The sequence below is a fragment of the Diplotaxodon limnothrissa genome, linkage group LG7, assembly GCF_057381915.1.
Source record: "Diplotaxodon limnothrissa isolate DT_005_m linkage group LG7, D_limnothrissa_male_GT1.1, whole genome shotgun sequence".
Taxonomy (NCBI): domain Eukaryota; kingdom Metazoa; phylum Chordata; class Actinopteri; order Cichliformes; family Cichlidae; genus Diplotaxodon; species Diplotaxodon limnothrissa.
In genome coordinates, this window is record NC_140602.1 from 67,037,598 (window position 1) to 67,059,085 (window position 21,488).

At 44.1% G+C, this 21,488-nt stretch overlaps 1 protein-coding gene, 1 non-coding gene and 3 pseudogenes across 2 annotated transcripts in view; 1 reads left to right on the forward strand and 4 right to left on the reverse strand.

Moving 5' to 3' along the window:
• Positions 1-21,488, reverse strand: part of ldhd (lactate dehydrogenase D) — a 49,880-nt gene that overhangs the window by 9,126 nt on the left and 19,266 nt on the right. The gene's annotated exons all lie outside the window — the stretch shown is intronic.
• trnag-gcc (transfer RNA glycine (anticodon GCC)) lies at positions 1,667-1,737 on the reverse strand. The gene has a single exon. It is a non-coding gene; the product is annotated as a tRNA-Gly (tRNA).
• On the reverse strand, positions 3,597-6,501 carry LOC146629631 (uncharacterized; annotated as a pseudogene).
• On the reverse strand, positions 7,084-8,416 carry LOC146629632 (uncharacterized; annotated as a pseudogene).
• LOC146629633 (uncharacterized) lies at positions 13,810-14,499 on the forward strand (annotated as a pseudogene).

Genomic DNA, 21,488 nt, shown 5'->3' on the forward strand with positions numbered 1-21,488 from the left:
GGCATGTACGAAGCAAACTTCCAGTGCATTTAACACCATCAGGCTAATCCTACTGGGTGATAAGCTGATTTTTGCATAGAAAACAGGAGACGGCCCCACCGGCCAGTAGCACATTTAGCATTGTTGTCAGCCCTGTGTCTACTACACAAAATCAATTAACTAAACAGATTCAGTGTTTGTCGTCACAATACAATTTCCAAGTTACTGAATATCACACACAGCTTGGGCTCTAGAACTAATTTCGTGGAGAGTAGCTGGACTTTATTTCTCTCCAGAGTTACCCTAGGTAAGAGACGACAGGCAGCGGTGTGTATAATTGTTTCCACCTGGTTCACTGACTGTACATTAGGGTTTTCCCAATGGGTCATATTATTTGTGCGACAAACCACAGCTCAGTGTAGCCAGTCTACTTGGAGTTTCTCGATGTAAGTTAAAACCAACGATTACTTGGATCCTACTTCAATGGGGAATAGTTGCAGGAACTTTTGCACAGAAGACAGACAGTGGTCCCTCTGGCCAGTTATTCACATAAGAATATAGTGTTATGGCCCTTGCAGGGGCTCCTGTCCAACTGACCTTGTGTGGGTGTGTCTTTCTTTCTTTCTTACAGTTATATTGGCGGTTGGCAAACAAGTGAAAGGTGCATTACCGCCACCAACTGGTATGGAGTATGGTCTGGAACGACGTGTAGGTGTGTCCTGCCATCTCTCCTGCCTTAGGTGCTACCTAAGCTGACTCTAATTAGCAATTAAGTGTACTTAAGGCGAGCTCTAGTGCCACATTAAGTGGCTTTATTGTCATTTTAACTATGAGCAGTCGTGCAGTACACAGTGAAATGCGACATCGGTCCTCCAAGACCATGGTGCTACATATAACAGGCTATCAACAAAGGACTACATAAAGTGTAAGTGTGCAAAAAACGAAACAGCACAACACCAGACAGAACAGAATAACGCCGACACAAGACAGTGCAATAGAAAAGTGCAACAACAACAGTGGGTTGTGATAAAAGTGACTTGACGTGTGTGTGTGTGTGTGTGTGTGTCAGTCCAGTCACTGATCTGTTTAGGAGTCTGACGGCTTGGGGGAAGAAACCGTTTTGCTGTCTGGCAGTGAGGGCCCTACTGCTCCGGTACCTCTTGCCAGAAGGTTGAAGATTGTATGTTAGGGGTGTGTGGGGTCCTCCACAATGCTGGTGGTTTTGCATATGCAGCGGGTGCCAGAGAGCCTCGTTGGTTTTTGTAGCTAGTGAGCTGTGCGTATGGTGACTGGTTTCCCCTGCTCTGTGGAGAGGACTGTTTTGGTGACTAACCCTTTTTTTTTTTTTTTTTTTCTTTGACTCACTGTTCAGTTTATTGACCAACATCTGGGTTTTGTTGTTTTCCTTCTCTAAAAGGTGATAGCGGCTTGCCTCTTTTTCAGTTTAATTTAACCATTTGCCTCCCTGTCTCCTTTTTTTTCAATTTGGACACCTTTTGTTACTTCCCCGTCATCCCCTGGACCTTTTAGGGTAATGTTACAATAGGTTTACACTTCATTTTAACCCCTAGGTAGCACAACATCTGTCAATGTTTGATTTCTGACTAAGAGAGAAGCAGTTTTAAAGGTGTGCATTTTATAGATTCAGATTTAAAAATATATAGATGGAGGGAAGAAAAGTAAGCCCTGCATTGGCCGGGAATCGAACCCGGGCCTCCCGCGTGGCAGGCGAGAATTCTACCACTGAACCACCAATGCTTGCTGCAGCAACTTTTGCACAGAAAACAGAGGACGGCCCACAGTCCAGTAGAACGTTGTTTAGGGTTTTCTCTAAGTGTTGGGAACTGTATGTGAAGAGCAAGGGTGGATCTGAATGTGAAACTGAAATTGGCTAACAACACAGTCAGTCACAAGACAATGAACACCTTTCAAAAAGTGCTCACTACTGTACCAATGCCTGATGAATCTTAAATGGCAAACGTCATATACTACATTTCTTCCTTGGATCCTACTTCAGTTGGGTACAGAACAAAACTGAGGTGTCCCTAGGATTTATACTGGTATCCTCAACTACTCAGAGAATCTGGAAGCTCTAAGCTTTTGAAAGTGTTCATTAACGGAGGTAAATGATTAGCTGACTGGACAGTGAACCGAAAAACTGAAGAGAAGCTAGAGAGAAAGTACAATAACCAAAAGTCTACTAAATAAAACAAATTAACTAAACAGATCTAACGTTTGTCGTCACAATAGAATTTCCAAGTTACTGAATGTCACATCCCTCATGGTAAAGTTTGGTAAACTTGACTGACTGAATATGGTTATAAGATAAAACATTTTGTTAGAGTATTATCTTTACAGCACTGCAATTATCTTTTACAACATGACATTTAACACGTTTAGTCTTTTGTATTTTGGACTGTCAGTGAGAGAGAACAATGAATTTGTAGACGTTGCTTTAGTCTGCGCTTTTTAATTCACACGAAATGTACTTTGATATGGGCTGTATCAATAAGGACATGAAAGGATTTCTCAGAAAGATAAATATAAAAAGTGAATCTTTTGAAAAGAATCAGGAAACTGTTATGATGCACGACCATTAAGATGAGTCCCAGCGTATTAGGAGTTACTGGGTTGAAGTTAAAGTATTGCTTGCTTATTGCGCGCTAGGAACTTTTGCAGTGGCTGGGAATAAAACCCAGGCCTCCCGCGTGGGAGCTTGGGATTGTTTAGCTCAACAGGCCTAAGCAGTTTCCTTTTCATTCTCTATGGTAGTGCTAAACTTCAGGTGTCATATTTTTAACCATCGTGATCCTTCTTGTGCTGTTGTGAGTTTGAGATGCGGCACTTTTTAAAAATTTCCCACTTTTAAATTTCAGGAAACAAGACAACTTATGTACCACCTGAAACAGATCTCAGCGATCCTTGTTCATTCATCAAAAGTAAGAAACGTTGTTTGTAATGAGAGTAAACCAACAGATTAACTTTTCAGGTGTATTTTAAAGGTAACAGAAGTGTCCACTGTGATTTCATTTACTTGATTTGTTTAAGGAAGCTTCTATCGCTTGGGTAAAGGCGGTTAGATTTAATCAGCTGTGGTAAAATGGCATGATGAAAATGACGAATGAACCTGTCTTGATGCATGCTCAATCAGGCCTGAGTCAAATCCCGGTCTCTCTCCATTTTCATTTATGGTTGATGTTCACTTAAACATCTGCTTAATGCATAGATCATTAATTATTCAAAATCACTTTTACATTTTCTCATCTTTTCATCTCGCTCAGAATTTGCACAAATTAATTACAGAGAGACTGCATTCATTTTTTTTCAGGACCCAGTACAGATGCTGCTTGCACATCTTCACTGCTGTTTTCAAAAGTGAGCACTTTGTGGACAGAAGGTGAGCGTGTACAGCACGTGAAAAGTTCCTAGATTTTTAGCACTAGTGATGCTGCTGTAACGCTGATTTTTAAAAATTTTATATTTTTTTTTAATGTATTCTAAGAGAAACAATGTAAGAGTAACACTGCTTTTCAAATATTTATGTTTAAATTTTAGCTCCTTCAGTTCAGCCAGCTATGGCTGGTTATAAGCATGACCTCAGCAGCTGGACTTTCTCTTCACACCAGAAGCTGTGGATGAAGACTGAGCTTCAGGATCTTGGACTGTGGCCTGGGTCTCAACCAGTGCGTAACTCCAAGGGAACGCCACTTCACTCCGGCGTCTCCCTCCACAACCTGAGTGGCTGACCTACCATCTCCAAATTTCTTCCAGCTCCACCCCTTCTTTATATGGAAACCAGAGTGTGTTATCATTGTCAGGTTAAGAAACAAATACATCTTGCCATGACTCCATGGTTGCTTTCGTCTACAAGTGGTCTCTGCTGGTGTGGGCAGGCCAATTGTTGGCACCACTGGTCAGTATTACATCCTATCCTCATGACTGACAAGAACTGGTGTGCTGACAATCCACGATGGCTGGAGAAACTGTCCAAAAGGTTTACCGAACTTTTCTGACATCCAAAAAGGCCATCTGCAAGTCTTTACGGATGAGCTGAGGTGGACTGACAAATCTCCAGCAAACATGGCAAACCAAATCGACGAACTCATGCACCACGAGTATGAGCTCACCTGGCATACCTCCATGCCACAGACTGTGTCTGGGACTCTGAGGCATGAAGCACAAGGACAGGGGAACATTGGGCAGTTACAGAGGAAGGGAATTTTTTTTTTTTTTTTTTTTTGGACCCAATGCGACCCATATCGATCATGATATGACAGTGTGAACGGCACAAATCCGATCTGGGTCACTTTCATATGTGGTACTGAATCCGATACATATCCGATGTTTTAGAAAGCGACTGCTGTTTGAACGGTCATGTCGCATTAAATCCGTCTTTTACGTCACTGACACAAGACAGATGCCAATTATCAGCTCCGGAGAAGCGGCCGATAAGACATTGCGAACGCTTCCTGGCCATCCAGTGTAGATGTCAGTGAAACTGTTGGGAAGACAACGTTGGAGAAACGTGAACATTTTATTTGTACTATATAATCTGCAGATTCTGACAGAAATCTGCAACTATCCTTTGAAGCACCGCTCCTCTAAAACAGCAATAAGGATAATTATTAGGTTATTTACATTATTATGTAAATAACAAAATAACTTAAAGCAAAAATTGGGAAACATAAAGTCCTAAGTCTTTATATTAAGGCCATCAGTCAAACAATACTGTTTGGTCTGGGTCTAAACAGAGCGCGTTGTGTGTGACAGCCAAAGTGTCTGGACCATCTCCAGCTGTTCGCTGCATGTATTAAAGATAACTTCAGACATTGTCCTGAATTGATTCTTCTGTCTGGTGGACATGTCTGACATAGGCTGTACAGTCACACAGGTAAAAGACAAGCAGTCGTGTTTCTAATAATATAAATCAAACAGAAGGTTATGAAGATAAAAGCTGTGAGACCCCTCTAGAGAAAGTGTGATTGTTATCATCACATGACGTGACTTAGAAATAATGTACAAGATTTAAGGGCAGCACTAACAATTTATTTTTTTTAATTTTTTTTTTAAACAGATTACCTGATGGTAAGCATACAGTTATATAAACATGTAGGTGAACTCTAACAGGTTATAAAGAAGAGTGATACTTTTGCAGAAAACAATTTACTTTTTTACATTTACAATGTTATTTATATAAACAAAAGAAATGTAACTAGAGAAAAAAAACTCTTAGGTACAGTGTCAACTGTTTCTTCCTCATTTCTTTTCCCTTTTTTTTTTTTTTCTTTCTTTTTTTCTTCCATCTAAGTCTCTCTGCCTCATAGAAAGCAGACTCCTGAAACTCCTTCCAGGTCATTTCCTTGTCCACGCCTTTGTCTCTGTATAGAGTACACTTTCAAAGGGCAGCAAATATAGTTTTCCTGCCACTCCAGCGAAGCCCGTATGAATGTGTGGACTATTTGGTCCCTGTTTCAGGTCCCTGTGGCTGAATCTGCTTTTCCTCAATCCTTCTCTTCTCCCTCTTCTTGGTAGCATCCGGTTCCCTCTGGAAAAATTCTGTCTGAGCAAATTCTTCAAAGGGCATTTTAGGGTTACCGATTCCCTCAGCAGCATAACTTTGATGCACCTTGTTGGAACAATAGGAATAGCGCACAGACCCTCTCTGGTAAAAATAATGGACGGTGGATCCATCTGTCTCATATTGAGACTTGGGCTGTCCACAGGCAAGACAAGTCTTTGTCTGCCTTTTTCCCCTCAGGCTGCTGCTGCCTTTCCAGGATGCCCTCCACAATCTTCTCTATTGAGACTTGTGTCAGTGGTGTAGACAGGGCAGGAGGAGGCGGGTTAAAGACGGCAGGCTTTATGGTGACTACAGGGATACTAGTTGTTTCACTGCCTTCAGTTAAAGAGTGCCCCAGCTGCTGAGTCTCCAGAAGTTTTTCTGGGCTTATGTTCAAAGATGAATTGGTGTTGAGAAGTTTAGCCAAGTGCTTCACATACCGGGATACGTGCACCTTGGATGTGGGATGCAGCAAGCTGTTGGGATCTGTAGCAGAGCGATGGACCATGTCTGCATAATCTTGATCCACAAGCTTCACGCAGCAAATATAGTTTTCCTGCCACTTCAGGGAAGCCCGTATGAATGTGTGGACTATTTGGTCCCTGTGGCTGAATCTGCAGAGGTAGCGTCCGGTTCCCTCTGGAAAAATTCTGTCTGAACAAATTCTTCAAAGGGCATTTTAGGGTTACCGATTCCCTCAGCAGCATAACTTTGATGTATCTTCTTTGAACAATAGAAATACGGCACAGGCCCTCGCTGGTACAAAATAGTGGATGGAAGATCCATCTGTCTCATACTGGGACTTGGGCTGTCCACAGGCAAGACAAATCTTTCTGCCTTCCTTCCTCAGGTTGCTCCTGCTGTTGATTCTCTAAGATGCGTTCCACAATCTTCTCTATTGAGTCTTGTGTCAGAGGTGTAGACAGGGCAGGAGGAGGTGGGTTTAAGTAAGCTGGCTCCATGGTGACCACAGGAACACTGGTTGTCTCACTCCCTTCTGTTAAAGAGTGCCACAGTTGCTGAGTCTACAGAAGTTTTTCTGGGCTTGTGTTCAAAGAAGTGTTTAGAAGCTTAGCCAAGTGTTTCACATAACGGGATATGTGTAGCTTACATGTGCGGTGCAGCAAGCCGTTGGGATCTGTAGCAGAACAATGGACCTTGTTTGCATAATCTTGATCCACAAGGTTTTTCTTCCCGTGGTGCTTTTGCAGAAAGTCATCTATTGTCTCTTTCATGGGTCGTGTCTAGCGTGTGTGGTCCAGCACAAAAATCCGTCCACCTGTCTTTATGGGTCCAGTGCGAGCACTCGATGACGAGGACTACATCGACAAAAGTAGAGCTTTCTGGGAAACAATAGTAATAGTTCAGTGGTTGCTCATATCATGTAATAATAATAATAATGCCAAATTGTTTGACAATACTAATATGTTAACTTTCACATGACTGTAGGTTGCTGGATGTCTTCTGATGGTATCTCCTGCTTTAAAAGCACACTAGCAGAAAATGGTTGGGTCACAGGTGGTGCTGATGCATGTAATGCCACGGCTAGCTGGAGAAGGGTCCCAATGCTGGAACCTGAAGTTGGGCAGAGACAGGTTTTTGTACAGAAGATGGGGCCTGAAGGGCACCCAGTTCACCTTCTGGGTTTTGTGTTTGTCCCAGTTTAAAGGGACTGGACGGCAGCCTGGCTCTCTGTATTCAAGCCCAAATCGCTCTCCAGTGTCTGACAGAGAGGTGACCGTGGCTCAGGGGGTTGGGAATTGCATCTGTAACTGGAAGGTCGCCGGTTCGATCCCTGGGCTCTCTGTCCTGGTCGTTGTGTCCCTGGGCAAGACACTTTACCCTACTTGCCTACTGGTGTTGGCCAGAGGGGCCAATGGCGCGATATGGCAGCCTCGCTTCTGTCAGTCTGCCCCAGGGCAGCTGTGGCTACAACTGTAGCTTGCCTCCACCAGTGTATGATTGTGAGAGTGAATGAATAGTGGTATTGTAAAGCGCTTTGGGTTCCTTGAAAAGCGCTATATAAATCCAATCCATTATTATTATTATTATTATTATTATTACTTCTCCTGACCGGTCACTCTCCTGGAGGCTGCATTCAACTCCACCACTAGAGCTGGATCAAAAACAGAAGGGAGAATGACAGCCGGCTGCTTACGGTCCACCAGTCTTTGGTAGTTCCATCGTGCCACCCCTGTCATGCCCTGGGCCTGGAATAATTCAGTGGATACATGAGTGCCGGTGATCCACTGGGCCTGGTGAAAATGGTAACCCTCCAGCTGTGAAGTGCATCGGAAGGGAATCCAGATGGGGTCCTTAGCGCCTTCGCCAGGAACATAGTTTAGCTAAAGAGTCCCACCATACCGAAACATTACACCCTCGGAAAGTTCAGGGTCACTCAGCTAACCACAAGGAATATGCACTCTCTCTATGCGCCACACCTTCAGCATGGATGGCTTGAAAAGTGGGACGTTGTTGGGGCCTGTGGCCAGGTAAAAATGGTTTAGGACTCTTTTCCACTCTGTTCAGCAGCTCTGTGGGTTGCGATATTTTGCTCCCGCAATGCTCTCGTATGTGTTGCTTAGTGCGATTAGCAGAATGTATACAACAGAACTTATAAGCATGGAGCCTCTTCAGGGTCGCCTGATCAACCACTGAGAAGGCAGCAGAGAAGCTGGCAGAAAGTGCTGATCAATGGATGATGCTCAGAGGTGAACTCCCACAAATCGCCTCAGGCAGTGCAACAGGTCAAGTTTCACAATAATGCTGCTATTTTAGTGGGTTTAAGGCCCTAGCAACAATAGCAGGAGTCGTTTTCCAGGCATCCCACGATAGATTTTCACCAAGGATACAGTCTGGGATCCTAAATGGAGCACAGCAAAAAGTTCACCTACATGTTCATATTACACTGTATGCTTACCATCAGGTAAGCATACAGTGTTTTGAAAAAGTTGATTTAAGCAAGTTGTGAGTGCTGGCTTTAAATCTTATATATTATTTCAACCATGTTTTCTCTAGAGGGGTCTCACAGTTTGTATCTTTATAGCCTTTGTTTTATTTATATTAAAAGTCAAGCAGTCATGTTTCTGTCTGTTTCATAGGGGTGGGTTTAAATAATTGATTTTCTGATTTTAAATCTCTTAATTTGAATAAAGCGATATTGATTCATTAAATCCTGGATCGATTTTTACATGCGTGTTTTGCCAAAAATGCCAAATCTCTGGTTAAAGCTCACAAAACTATTTCAACAACCACTAAACAGGTAAAACGGCAAACGAGAGCAGGTAAATGGATTCCACACAAAGACGTAAAAGGAGAGTGCGCACCCGATGCATCAGAATCTATAAGATGTTTGCGTTCTCACCCGACGGCACGTACGCAGACACACTGGAGGCTGAAAGCTGACATCTCACAGATTCTGAGCTGCAGGTTTTTATCTCTCTCCAACCAAAATTCACTGAACCAGCAGCAAAAGATCCAAACTAAGCTTCACATTTGATAAATATCATCATTAATTCACTCTTACTTTTGCCGTTTTGCTTCCACCACGATAAAATCGCACTTCGTGCACAGCTCTTTCTCTCTCTGTGTACTTCAAGAACAGAAAGAAATCACCTCCGACAAGAGATCCTAATTTCTGCTGTTCAATGCCGAAGAAATGTAAACTTTTTATGCCAATATCATGGTCCTGGGTGTGACCCAGTGTTTTGTGTTTAATTTATATTTCTTGGGTATTGTTATTAATGGTTTTAGTTCTTTTGAAACTAGAAGCTAGAACAACAATGTGCCTTCCCTGTGTCCGTATTATGTCTACTCCACTTATTTTTCCTGTCCCACAGTTCATGCCTCTGTCTCAGGGTCCACATCTGTGTTGTTGTTGTGTGTTGTTTTTTTTTTTGTTTTTTTTTTTTTCCCCCCGTCCCCAAGTACTCACTGTTATCTTTGTTCCTAGTCTGTCGTTTCCAGTTTTGTAGCTTCCCAGTGTTTAGTTTTAGTTTCCAGTTTTCACGTTAGTTTGTTGCAAGTTTATTTTATGGCGTTTTCTGCTACAGCGCAATAAAGCTGCCTCTTTTAGTTCACCCTAGTGTCTCAGAGTTCTGCATTTGGTTCCTTCATCCTGCCTCCCATACAGCAAACCATGATAAAAGAATTTCTGTGTTTCTAATAAAAACTCTACTTCAGCAGCATCAGGTAAAGTTAAAGCAGAGCATGTTGATTCATGGTTTTCTTGTGTTTTTGATCGACTGCTGAATATTTTTAAGAGTCTGAATCTAAGAGTACATTGTTCACCATCTTACAATGCTGTGACTGGAGCCATTGTTCAACTCTTGGTGAGTAGTACTCATGGCCATTGATCAATGATCATGATAATTTCAGATCACTTTCCGGTTTTGTTTAATACTGTAGCGAGCGATGTGGATTTGAACAGTGATGGCCCTGTGCGGCAATCGCGCACGATTAACTCCCAGTCAATCGCCCACTTCATTGATGCTTTCCTTGACTCTCCCCTCTCTGATGCTAACTGTAATGGGGTTTTTATCAGCGGATGAGCTTGCTAACCTCTTTTATACTACATGCGCTGACATCCTTAATTCTGTGGCACCTCTGAGAATTAAACGTGCCAAATCCTCACAACCCTGGCTAAATGATACTACTCGCGCCCTTAGGCGTGAATGTTGTCGTGCTGAAAGAAAATGGAGGAAAGACAAACTCCACGTCTCTCTGGACATCCTCCAAAATTGTCTAAGTATCAAAAGTCTGTTAAAGCTGCCAAATCTGCCTTTTTGTCTAGCATTATTATGACTAATAGCCACAACCCCCGAGCACTTTTTAATACTTTTAATTCTGTGATAAACCCTTGCACTACCACTTATAGGGATGCCTCCCCTGCTCTTTGTGATAAATTCTTAAAGTATTTCTCTGATAAAATCTCAGCTCTAAGGGCTTCTCATCCATCTCACCCATCATCAGTTTTAGACCCAGTTCCAGCTTCTGAATGCTTGACTGTCTTTCAACAGTTTGAGCCAGTGTCTTATTCTGCTTTAAAAGATATAATTGATCATCTCAAAATCTCTGGTTCCCCGCATGATATTCTTCCTTCTTGTTTCTTTAAGGAAGCTTTACATGTTATTGGTCCTTGTATCTTATCTCTGCTGAATGCATCATTGTCATCAGGTTGTGTACCGTCTGTCTTTAAGCATGCTGTTGTGCAACCTATTATGAAAAAGAAAAATCTTGACCCTAATGCTCTCACTAACTTCAGGCCGATCTCTAAACTCCCTTTTATTTCCAAAATATTGGAAAAGGTAGTTCTAAAACAACTTCAGGCCTTTTTAGATGCAAATGGTATTAATGAAAAGTTTCAGTCTGGTTTTAAACCTCGCCACAGCACAGAGACAGCCTTACTTAGAGTTTTTAATGATCTTCTTTTAACTGTAGATTCTGGATATTCTGTGGTCTTAGTTTTACTTGACTTGTCTGCTGCTTTTGACACGGTTAATCACAACACTCTTCTATCAAGAGTGGAACATGTTGTTGGTCTCAAAGGTACGGTTTTATCTTGGTTTAAATCCTATCTCTCAGAGAGGTCGTTCTCTGTTGCTATGGGGCAACACTCCTCGGCTTCTGCCCCTATTTATTGTGGTGTGCCTCAAGGGTCCGTGCTCGGTCCTGCTCTTTTCTCTTTGTACATGTTGCCGTTGGGATTAATTTTTAGAAAACATAACTTCTCCTTTCACTGTTATGCCGATGATATCCAGATTTATTTACCTTTGAAATCCGATGTGACTGCTTCTTTGCAACCTCTGTTCAACTGTTTGCATGAAGTAAAAATTTGGTTATCACATAATTTTCTTACATTGAACGAGAATAAGACCGAAATCATAGTCTTTGGTAGTCACACTCCGCTAGACCAGTTAGCTGATGCCCTAGGCCCTCTCGCTAGCCATCTTTCGTCCACTGTAAGAAACCTCGGAGTGTTCCTGGATGGCTCTGTTAAACTCGAGAAACAGGTGTCCACTGTGGTAAAAAACAGCTTTTACCAGTTGCGTCAGATTTCCAAAGCAAAGCCGTTCCTTCCTTTAAAAGATCTTGAAAAGCTTATCCACGCATTTATTACATCCAGATTGGACTACTGTAACTCCCTCTACTCGGGCCTCCAACACTCCTCTCTTTGCCGGCTCCAGTTAATTCAAAATGCAGCGGCGCGTCTTTTAACAGGTACGAGAATTCATGAACACATAACTCCAATTTTAGCCAAATTACATTGGCTCCCTGTTAAATATCGTATAGATTTTAAAATTCTTTTGTTCACTTTTAATATTTAGAATAATTTAGCGCCCAGTTATCTTTCTGATTTACTCCATTCATACAATCCCAACAGGGCACTTAGATCATCCAACCATAGGCTCCTAGCACAACCTAGGACTCGAATGAAGTCGAGAGGCGACCGGGCCTTTGCATCCGTGGCACCCAGACTCTGGAATAACCTCCCCGTTCATATTCGCACTGCCGAGTCTATCCAGTCTTTTAAATTACGTCTTAAAACTTATTTTTTTACTTTGGCTTTTGATTCTGTCTAGTTGGCTGTTTTAGCTTGTTGCGTTGTTACCTATTGTTTGTTGTCCTCTTCTATTGTTTGTTTTAACTGTCTCATGTTTTTATTGACTGTGAAGCACTATGGTCAACACTGTTGTTTTTAATATGTGCTATATAAATAAATTTTGATTTGATTTGATAATTTGCATATTAATGATTATGACACAGACCTGAAGGCCCATTGTTGGTCAATGGTGCTAGCGTCGGCCATCCACTAAAAACACAGGTGTTTTATACTGGTGTAAACACTCTTGCACTGGCTGGGAATCAAAACCAGGCCTCCTGCATGGGAGGTTGGGATTGCTTAACTAAACGGCCCCAAACAGTTTTCCATTCATTTTCTATGGTAGTGCTAAACCACTACAGATGTAATATATTTTTGGCCACTATGGTCTTCTGGTGCTCTTGCGAGTTTGAGATACGGCTTTTTTTTTTTTTCTTTTAAATTTCAGAAGACAAAACAAATTATGCACCGCTTGCAACAGATCTCAGCGATCCTTGTTTATGTTCTTTTTTTTTTTTTTTTTTTTTTTTTTTTTTCATTTTATTTTTTTGCCTGTCCCGTTTGGGTCTTTAGCCATCAGAATTATTGTCTGAAGGCCAAGAAGGATGCCCAACAGATTTACTTTACCAAGTGGATCATCACGGCTCTGCCATATTGGTCCATTTGACCTTTTTGTTGTTGTTATTATGATTATTTTTATTTTTCAGTTGTTACAGATGGGACAGACATGACTGAGGGATAGGTAAGAGAGAACAAAAGAGAGGGGTGTAAAGAAAAACAGAGGGGAAGAGGTAGCAGCCAAGAAAGGTGAATTTTTTTCTGTGAACACCTGTGTGCGCATCTGTATGGATGAGCGCACTTGTATTCAAAAGGTTTCTCCATGTAACGATCTGTTAGGGGGTGTGGGGAGCATTAGCCCCGTCCCCCAGGGCATGAAAGAGGCATGGAGGAGATCGAGCCCGAAGAGCACCATCGGCTCCTTGGTCATTGATCAAAGATAAGAAACGTTGTTTGAAATGAAAATAAACAGAATAAATTTTCAGGTGTATTTTAAAGATAACAGATGTGTTGCAATATCATTTGCGATGCAATGGACAAGGGCTGGGCGATATGGCCTAAAATAGATAGATATATATCGCGATTTTTTTTTTTTTTTTTTTCTCCTTCCCCCCCCCCCCCCTGTATAACGTATTTTACACACTGTAAGGCGAACTTAAAATCCTTTAATTTTCTCAAAAATCGACAGTGTGCTTTATGTATGAATTCTGGTTGTGCTTACTGACCTCGAACAGATTTTATATGGTACATGGCGCGCAGAAATCTGTCCAATGTTTTAGTACAACTTTGGTAAGCTACGAAGGCGCACCGCTTGGTGGATTGCCGGAGCATTACGGCTACTGTAGTCAGGAGCCTCGCAGAGTAATCTGGGTCCAAAACTCCGTCTGCTTCAGGTCCCAAAATCAAATGAACACTGCGACACAGTTTGTATTGCCTGGAGAAAAAACACTTATCGCAAATGTTTATTCAGATTTTCTCTTTATTGTTCTCCTGCATCCTGCTGTTAAACCCAGCCACAATGTGCAGCAAGATTATAACCTGAAATGTCTTTGTTTCTGTTTGGAATCAATTTTGTTTAATATAACTGTTTATTTTTTCACTGCATGTCAAGATGCACAAGAAAGTTGCGCCATATCCAGGGAAAATCTCAGTGGTGTTCCGCAAGGGGCCACTTGGATACACTCTCCAGGACCCGTCAAAAGAAGCTCGACGGATTAAAAATGACCCCAAACTGCAGGACAAGTCTGCACCTGTGAGGGAGGACTTTGTACGTCAGAATGCTCTGACTGACGTCTATCAGAGAGGAGGGGATGTGTCTGACATGAAGGAAGTGCAGGGAGAGAGTACATCCTGCAGTTTGGAAAGTATAAAGGGAAATCTTTCCGGTGGCTTCTGGAGAATGATGTCGGGTACACCATGTACCTGATCAAAGATCTCCAGAAGGAAGAGGCTGCAGGGACCTCTGTGGAAGAAAGGCATGGCAAGGAGAGCTTGCATTCATTTGTACAGTATGCCCTCAGCTTTACAGAGAAAGACTCTTCTGAACTGCGAGACCAGCAGAGTGAGTGTTGCTGCAGATGCCTCTGAGGATGATCAGCTGGTTGGCTTTGGCTCACGAACCAAGAGCACCTGGAAGGATATTTGGGATGGCAGAGGTGACGGCTATGCAGCCTTTATCATGAGGAAGAGCTGCAGTCAAGGAACATGGATGCATAAGTTGCAGCAGTACCTGCGGAAGAAGCAGCAGTCTGCGTCTGATTGCAAAAATCCTCCAACTAAACCCCTGGGTAAATTGTTTTAATAATATTTAATAACGTTGTTGATGTGAAATAAGTTCAGTATATATTTATCTAATTGTTGCCTGCATCATAGGGATGGATGAGGATAAAGCCCTGGAGGACGCAATGCTGAGCATCTCACCTGTAAAACTACAAATGCAGAGCTGTAAGTACTGCGCTATTACTAAATGTCAGACGTGATAATGGCTAAGTCTGTTTCTATCTTATATGCCTCTGTCTCTGCATAACTAGTCACTGTGCCAGCAGCAGCAAAAGGGTCCACACCCAGAGGATCTTCCGGAGCAAACACAGGCTTTCAAATGAAAGGTTTCAGAACTGGAGTACAATTGTTTTACATGAATTGTTCTCCAAAGCTGAGCCTGAACTTTAACTTTTATATATTGTCTTGTTTTTGTGTGTTCTGGCGATGTTCCTCTAATAGTATAGTTGTATGCTGGCATTATGCTAACACCACCTGGGTCTGGGTGCAGTTTCCCCCTCCAGGGGCAAGGGTACCTAGACTCAGTTCTTAGAGCACGCTTGGAGTGTGATTGTGTGTACAGTGTCTCTCTATGTCTGTCTCCACGTTGGTTGAGTGTTGAGTAATTGCATATGAGAGCATGAGGGTAGGAATGGATGTTTGTATCTGTGTGTGCCTGTATGTCTGTGTCTATATGTCAGGTTGGGTACCAGACGCCACCTCTCTGGGGACATCTCAGGACCTCTAAGGTATGGAGGCCTATCTCCCCCCACTTCCCCCCCTGCCAGTGGCGGACTCCCTCAGACATCGGTGCGTTGGTGGTTTTTTGTGTCCGGGGATGGGCGCCCAGGTACACACCAGCTCACTCCTGGTGGCTGCTTGTCAGGGCCTGGGGCTCGCTCAGGCCACTTCGGGGGTGGGGTGCCCTCGGCCTCTCGGACTGGGGCTCGGTCACTCTGGCACAGCTGGCTGCCGGCGGAGCTCACGGGCACGTCACTGCAACCCCCCCGGCTTCTGCTCTGCGGCTGCTGAGTGAGCCCTCATCTGGGACTCTCCTCGGCTTTTTCTGGGACAGTGGCGCGGCTGCCCCTCTGTTGGTCTTCCTTGGTCTCTTGTGTTCTGGGGGCCTCTGGATGTCTGGAGTCTTGATCTCCTCCATACCTGCTTCATGCCCTGGAGGACGGGGCTGTGGCTCCCCCATACCCTCTAGCAGATCATTACATGAAGGAACATTACATCAAGCATCTTAAAGAAGTCCAGACGCTTTTCTTTGCAAGCTCCTTTGACTACGATGACCTGGATGACTGAGAACCTTCACAGACATACATGAAGGAACCTTTTTTTCCTTTTCCTTTTTTTTTTTTTGTGTGTCCCGTTTGGATCTTTAGCCATCAGAATTGTTGTCTTAAGGCCAAGAAAGATGCCAAGCGGATTTATTTTATCAAGTGGATCATCATGGCCTTGCCATATTGGTCCATTTGATTGACCTTTATTATAATTATGAATTTATTTTATTTTCAGTTCCTACAAACGGGACAGACATGACTGGGGGATAGGACAGGGAGAAAGAATGAAAGAAAGAGAGGGAGAGAAAGAAAACCAAAGGGGAGAAGAGACGGTGAGAAGGGGGGAAGAAAGAAAAAAAAAAACACCTGGGTCACCTGTACAGAGAGAAAAAAACAGAAGAGAAAGCAAACAACAAAGAGCAACATAATAAAAAAACGGCACCATCACAATAAACTAGCTAGCAGTAAATATCAGTAGATACTAAGTAATAAACGATATTGTGCAGCACGCAAGATAGACAGCGCACAATGTGCTTTGAGGCAGCAGCCAAGAAAGCTGTAGTCCGCGTCTGTGAATACCCGTGTGTACACCTGTGTGCATACCTGTGTGGATCAGCATGCTTGCATTCCAAAGGTTTCTCCATGTAACGATCTGCTAGGGAGTGTGGGGAGCCACAGCCCCGTCCTCCAGGGTATGAAGCAGGTATGGAGGAGATCAAAACTCCAGACATCCAGAGGCCCCCAGAACACAAGAGACCAAGGAAGACCAACAGAGGGGCAGCCGCGCCACTGTCTCAGTAAGAGCTGAGGAGAGTCCCAGATGAGGGCTCACTCAGCAGCCGCGGAGCAGAAGCCAGGGGGGGTTGCAGTGACGTGCCCGTGCGCTCCGCCGGCAGCCAGCTGTGCCTGAGTGACCGAGCCCCAGGCCGAAAGGCCGGGGGCACCGCACCTCCGAAGTGGCCCGAGCGAGCCCCAGGCTCCAGGCCCTGATAAGCGGCCGCCAAGGAGTGAGCCGGTGTGTACCCGGACGCCCATCCCCAGACACAAAGAACCACCAACGCACCGATGTCTGAGGGAGTCCGCCACTGGCAGGGGAAGTGGTGGTGGGTGGAGATAGGCCTCCAAACCTTGGAGGGCCTGAGATGTCCACAGAGAGGTGGCGTCTGATACCCAACCTGACATATAGACACAGACATACAGGCACACACAGACACAAACATCCATTCCCACCCTCATGCTCTCATATGCACTTACTCCACACTCAACCAACGTGGAGACAGACATTAAGAGACGCTGTACACACGATCACACTCCCCAAGCGTACTCTACGAACCAGGTCTAGGTACCCTTGCCCCTGGAGGGGGGAACTGCACCCAGACCCAGGTGGTGTTACCCTTTTCCCTGCGGTGGGGAGAGGCAGACCGCCCCGACTCCGCAGCAGCAGGGAGGCCCCACACTCCAGACCGCAGTCGGACGGCCAACTCCTCCTAGCCCCCCGCTCCAGCAGGCCGCAGAGAACGGGGGTGAGAGAAGACTCCAAACCTCCCTCCACCCGCTCATTGTAGTGTTGATGCATGTGTGTTCTAAGGTGCAATTAAAACCCAGGAGGGCATGGAGCTACCTGCCAGAGAGCAGCAGGTAAGCGCATAGTCCCTCCTGCTAGCCCTCAATGTCTACGTGTATTCAAAATTGAGAGGTGGGCAACGACGCCAGGGGTAAGGTGTACACCCTGATGGTAATTTGGACTCCGTGTATCGTGCCCACCCCCAAGATCCTATATGTATGTGTAATGAGAGTGTGAGTAATGTGAATGTCTAAGTTGTGGGATAAAATTGAGGCAGAGGCAGCCAGAAGGGGACAGAAGGGGGGGTAGCCTCCTCTGCACCCTGGTGACATACCCCTACTCCAAGGCCCTGCATGTGTGGGTGGTTGTGGTGGAGCGGGAGGAGGGAGGCAGCTGGAGATGGGGAGGGAAGGAAGGGAGGGGCAGGTGACCCCTCCCTGGGGCCAGCTCCCCCGCTGACCCCAGTAGGCACTCCCATACTCCGCGACCCGCCAGGGAAAGGGGGCCCAGGCCCATCCAGACCAGGGCCCAGCGCAGCAGCGCCCCCCGGCCCCACAGAGCCCGGGACAGTCCACCCAGCCCCACCACAGAGAAAACTGCACCCACCCCACCATCCACTCATCTTCCAGACTACATGAGACAATAGACGCCCAGGCTGAGATCTTCCTCCACCTCTCCTGTATCTCCCCCTCCTGCAGAGAGTTCCTGGGGAGAGGAAAGCTCCTGCTAGGTGTGACAATCTCCCCCACCAGTTGAAGAGCCCCCCAGGTGGCTCGACGCACCGGCGGCACCCTGCGCCAGGGATGGGCCCCCATGCACCCACCCGCCCACAACCCCAGCAACACACAAACCAGGACCCAAGGCCCCGAGGCCCGGCCAGGGCCCCAGCCCAGAGACGGAGCGCCCCCAGAACCTCACGCCCATCCCGGACCCACCCAGGGGCAGACAGGCTACCAGGTCAGTAACCCACGTCCGTCAGCACAGACCCTCCCCTAGCCCCGCTGCACACAGCCACGAGGAAACGGTCACCCGAGAGCCAAAAGAGCCCCCAATCGGACATGACCGTTACCCCGGGTTGAGCCCCCCAAGGAATATGCCTCCGGGGAACCCCCCCGACGCCCTAAGCCTGTCCCTACCCCCACACCAATCACAACAGTGAAGGCGGGACCAAACTATGACCCCCCCCCCACCCCCACTAGGTGATGGAGCTGATCAAAGGAGCCCAGAGCAATTGATCTGATGTGGTGGCAGAGGCTGTATCAAGACTAGGGATGGGTATCGTTTAGGTTTTATCTGATACCGGTGCCAAATCGGTACTTTTGAAACTGTGCCGGTGCTCAAACGGTGCTCAAACCGGTGCTTAAAGAATGGAGAACACAAAATTGGTCCAAAAACCTCTCATATTCAGCTGGTTTTTTGTAAAAAGATAACAATGTTAGCCTTTTCTGCAGCTATGGGGCATATATGGTATCACTCTTAGCTGGAAGCAGTGCTTAAACAATGGAAAAAATACAAACTTTGTCCAAAAACCTCTCATGTTTAGCTGTTTCCCTCTTTTTCTTTGGTCATTTTAGCCTTTTTGGCCAGGGTGAAGGGAGTATCTGCCATCAAACAAGAAGACAGCCGCATGTAGCTATGATGATGTTTGCTAGTTCACCTTACATGCATTAATGTAATAACGTGGTTAGCCTACTCAACGTAAATTACACACAAACAACATTAAGCTACTCACGCAGAGAAGAACGGCTGCTGCTGCCATCAAATACGGCGCATTTCTCGGCTTTTAAAAAAAAAAAAAAATGCTATGCGTCGCCAGGTGTTTCATCGGATTCGAGGTGTTACTTCCTTTGACAGTATCACAGTATCATCTTAAAGCACTTGTTGCAGGATGCTGAGTTTGCATATTTTGCTGTGAAGTACAGCCAGACTTTTGACCGCTTCGCCTTGGGCATTTTTAATCTGTAGCTCTGCATAAAAGAACGTACGTACCTGGCCCCGCCTACTATCCTCGGAAACGTAAAATGATTGGCTAGAAGTGTATCACAGCTCAGGAAAAAAAAGCACCGAAATGTGCGCTGCTTTTCGGTCTGGTTACTACCGTTTATGTCAGAACTGGTGCCACCAGTACCCATCCCTAATCAAGACTAATGTAATCTAATAGATAATTTCTATATTGGTTAGAATTAAGATTGTTTTTATTTTTCCAGTTCATGAGGACAGTTTTCTTGGCTATGCATAGGGCAGTGAAAACCATATGGGCTATATTCTTTTCTGAAGTGACATCTAAGCTGCCCAACAAACACACTAAGGGGGAAGTTGGAATGTTACATTTCAGACACTTTGATAAGTCTTCACATATCTCGCGCCAAAACTTCTGCACTGGTGGACAGAACCAAAGAGCGTGAATGTAATTGTCTGGTGTATTGCCTTGACAGTGTGAGCAGTTGTTGGAAGATGTAAAGCCCATCTTGAACATCCGATGACCTGTATAGTGCACTCTATGTAGTATTTTGTATTGTATTAATTGCAGACTGGGATTTTTAATCAATTTAAAGGTTTTTAAGCATACCTGAGACCAGAAGTTTCAGTCTAAACTGACTGATAGATCTGCTTCCCACTTTGCAATAGGAAGGGATATTGATTCATCTAATTTAGAAAGTGTTCTGTATATTTTGGATAATAATTTGGGGGATTTAAGAGTAAGAAAATGTGCCGCACTTGGTGGTGTTTGTAATTAAACTTGACTGAGGTTAAATTTCTTTTTTACTATGGATTTAATTTGTTGATATTCTAAAAATCTTTTCTTGTTGATCCCATATTGTGCAACTAGTCTGTCAAATGGAATAAATTCTGTTCCCTCTAATATATGTTCTAAGTATTTAATTCCTTTACAACTCCATTCTGGGAAATTAATCATATTATTGTTTTGTAATATGTCAGGGTTATTCCAGATAGGTGTACGTTTGCATGGGATTAATGAAGACTCCGTTATTTTTAGAAACTCCCACCATGCTGTCAGAGAGAAGCTGATGTTGATACTTTTAAAGCATTCATGTCTTTTGATGTTTGAGCTAATAAATGGTAGGTCTGAAATCTCTAGATCCTTGCATAGTGCCTGTTCAACATCTAGCCAGGGCTCATCTAAGAAGGTATGTTTTGACCATTCTGAGATGAGCTGAAGCCTGTTGGCTAAGAAGTATTGGTGAAAATTAGGCAGATCTAATCCTCCTCCTTGGTTCTTTGTAGCGTTTTTAAGCTGATACGCGGGGGTTTATCTTTCCAAAGGAATTTGGAAATGTATGAATCCAGAGATCTGAACCAAGCTTGTGATGGTTTGTTAGGGATCATCAAAAATAAGTAATTTATTTTTGGCAAGATCATCATTTTTATAGTGGCGACCCTTCCCATGAGTGATATGGGTAAAGATTTCCATCTAGTCAGATCGCCTTCTACTTTCTTTAGAAGTGGGATGTGGTTTAATTTAGTTAAGTCTGAAAGCTTAGGAGAAACATTAATACCTAAATATTTAATATTTCCGGATTGCAGTGGGGCAGAGGAAGAATTATGGAAGGAGCAGTTAATGGGGAGAACTGTAGATTTTGGCCAGTTAATTGAATAATCTGAAACTCTTGAAAACCAGTTTATTAGAGTAATTACCTCAGAGAGGTTGGTTTGTGTGCTTTGCAGAAAAAGCAACACATCATCTGCATAGAGACTGATTTTATGTTCTATGTTCTTACATTTTATGCCCTTAATTGTTGTAGCCTGTCTAAATGCTGCTGCTAGAGGTTCGATAAAAATTGCAAAAAGTGAACGGGAGAGTGGGCATCCCTGTCTGGTGCCCCTCAGGAGACAGAAACTGGAGGATGTCTGGTCATTTGTTCTGATATGAGCTGTAGGGGAGTTGTATAATATTCTTATCCAGTTTATGAAAGAGTTTCCAAAACCAAATTTGTGTAAAGTTGCGAATAAAAATTTCCAGTTAACTCTGTCAAATGCTTTTTCTGCATCTAGGGATAATATTATGGTTTCGATGTTTTTATTGTATGAGTAGTCTATTAAATTAAGTAATCTACGAGTGTTTGTTGAGGAGTGCCGACCTTTTATGAAACCAGTTTGGTCAGGATGAATTAAGAGGGGGGTTATTTTCTCTAATCTCTTTGAGAGAGCTTTGCAGATTAT